The following is a 3,135-nucleotide window of genomic DNA, read 5'->3' on the forward strand; positions in this document are numbered from 1 at the left end:
GTGTCTTTTCTTTGATGGTCTGCAGAAGAAACCTTTTGTTATAACTTTCTTTTATGCAGTGTGTCCTTCCTCTCTGGGATTACATGATGCTTTAGATGAACGTTATTCTGTCATGCTGAGGCAATTTGTCTTTCTGATAATATTTCAGATGAGGATGCTCTGATTGGTCTTTCTGGCATTATTTCTGATGCTGTGTGCACAGGTATGACTTTGCTCTGGGTTAATGAAATGGAAAATTAGATACTTCACGTACAGGAATAGTACTTTCCTCAGCTCCCACTTCCTCGCCACACCTAGATTTCGGAATTTTTTTAAACTTAGAATGCTGGATGTCCTTCAGTTTTTCAGAATAATCCTTCTTATGGCACTAACATTCAGTTGCCTGGTGGTAAATCGTGCTTTTTTCGTCCATAATTTCAATCACCTATAGTATTAAAATTAAATAGTTAATGCATGTAAATTTCTCCAAAAATAATTTACAAGCCAAATCAATACAGAATTGCAGAATTTTGAAAATGTTGAGCTGTTCTTCTGACAGAGCAGAGTGTAGAATGGTAGCCTGAAAATACTTGGATGTAGGAGTAAGGATTTGTAGAATTTTCAACATTTTATTAAACTCACAAAGGATACATGCACCCTATGGAGTTGTAACATAGAATCCCAAAGGCAGAAATTAAAGTAATATGCCCTGGCACCAAACAGCTATTTAAAAAAGAATACTATTAATTAATTTTTAATGTAGATTTCTGGGATGGGAATTTCCCCATGGACAACAGGCGTTTTCCCCTGCCCTGAGTTACCACCAACTTGTATCTGGTATCCTGACTTTTGAGTTCTGGCCTCTGCCGCACGCAAATCTATTGTGTGTTACAAGGACTATGCCTAGACCTATCCCTCAACTACTGTCCAGAGTATGAATCAAGGGCAATGAAATTAAGGTGTACTTTCATGTTTTCATTTTATTCCACCTGATTATCAGTGGTTAGGTTTTTCTGCACCTGGATTTAATGGGTGCAGAAAAACAGGACACCATTTTTTTCCAGACAGAAAAATTAGACTGAAAAGACGCACAAGACTCTGGGTGCAGCAGAAGCAGCCAAGACTTATGCTGTTTTTTTTTTTACTAACTGCGGAAAACACACAATTCTTCCCTCTGTTTTCCCCTTCCCTCCCCTGCTTCACCAATCCCTCCCCTACTTCACCAATCTCCCCCCCCCCCACCAACCACATGCATATATATACCACCTGCTTAAAACAAGTGGTAAATAAAAGCAGAAAAACACTATGAAATAGTGAATTTTATGTGGTTTGACAGGCAGAAGAATCTGTTCCTCGTGGCAACTCCCCAGTCCATGGCGTCAAACTAGTAACTACACTTTACTGGGGTAAAACTACCACAAAGTAAAAAAAAAAGAATTTAACATGAGATTTTCCTGTCACCCCAGTACTGTGCAACTTCGAACAAGGGGTTATGATAGGTCACGGACCGGTCCTTTGACCTGGAGGGTCACACCAAGTGTGCCCTTATTTAAGGCAGAGGACTGTCATGGGTTTAACAGCTAGAGCGGTGGTGGCAATGCACCCTGTTGTAAGGATCAATAGCCTGATGCGATCTTTGCATCATGGTCAGTGGAGTGGCTTCCTACTGACAGACCCATGTAATGCTCCATTTCTTTGCCTGTGCCCAGACTTTGCGCTAACATCCAGTGTGTGTTTAGGGTGTTGGTGTGCGTAGCATAGATGCAATGTGAGAGTGCGACAGATTAGAATGCATCTCCTGCCTGCCAGGTGTGTATACAAGTGGGACCATATATCCCTCTTTTATACTCCAGTTCAAAGTCCTCTGTTACCAAGGAATAATGAGCTCTACAAAGTACTTAGGTGTCTGCTGTGCCACCAGGGATGGTGTCAGCCTGACAGTCTATCTAAGTTGAAGGGACATCACCTGCAGGCTGAATTACTTAATGGAGAAGCTGTGTACCTGTACTGAGGAGCCTAGAAGTCTGCCTACAAGTCTGCCTGTCTGATAAAAAAGGGAAGGGAGTTTGACTATCCAGTAGGAGGACAAGGCGGTCCTGGAAGAACCAAGGTCTGACACATCCCCGGTATTTGTAGGGCGGGCCGGAAAGCCATTCAGCAGGACCAGCTAGTCTGAGGGACCCCCCGCCAAGACTCTCCCAACGGTTCAAGGCAGAAAATAAAACTCTACAACAACGTGATTGTTGAGGCCCAGACACGTTGGGACGTGTCTGGTGCGCTCCCACCCTTTGAACTGTTTAAATTTTGTGAGCTGACGAGCTCGGGAGCCTGCACCTTCATGCTGTGAGTTCAACTGGTCCTGAGAGACGAGGCTGCATGCCCTGCAACCTATGAACTTTGCTTTTTCCCTATTGACGATTGAGGAATCATGAAACACGTGTCTAGGGATACGAATTGAAACTAATAATACAGCACTGGCTATGAACACTTTGAAATGAATTGAGCGAGAAATAATGAACCATCATGCTTGAGGTAATTATGTTGGGACGTGTCTGGTGCGCTCCCACCCCTTGAACTGTTTAAATTTTGTAAGCTGGCGAGCTCGGGAGCCTGCACCTTCATGCTGTGAGTGGAACTGGTCCTGAGAGACGAGGCAGCACGCCCTGCAACCTATGAACTTTGCTTTTTCCCTACTGACGATTGAGGAATCATGAAACACGTGTCTAGGGATACGAATTGAAACTAATAATACAGCACTGGCTATGAACACTTTGAAATGAATTGAGCGAGAAATAATGAACTACATGAACCATCATGCTTGAGGTAATTACGTTGGGACGTGTCTGGTGCGCTCCCACCCCTTGAACTGGCTATATCTATCAGGCTAATGGGCCTATAATTCGAGGGTTGCAGAGGACAACCTTTTTTTCAGTTCAGTTCATAGGGCTTTATTTCGATAAAAATATCATAAAAGCACACATTATATACAACACATTTACATAAAAACAATTTGTTAGCAATTCATTATTGTTTAAAATCTAAAACCTTAGACAATAAAATTGTGGTTACAGATTTTAAATTTAACCATGTTTTAAAACCAGATTAAACATTTGGTGTTAGCCTTTTAGCCCTAATAGACCATGTCCCTGCTAAAAA

Source organism: Lissotriton vulgaris, chromosome 1_1 (genome assembly GCF_964263255.1).
Source record: "Lissotriton vulgaris chromosome 1_1, aLisVul1.2, whole genome shotgun sequence".
NCBI lineage: Eukaryota > Metazoa > Chordata > Amphibia > Caudata > Salamandridae > Lissotriton > Lissotriton vulgaris.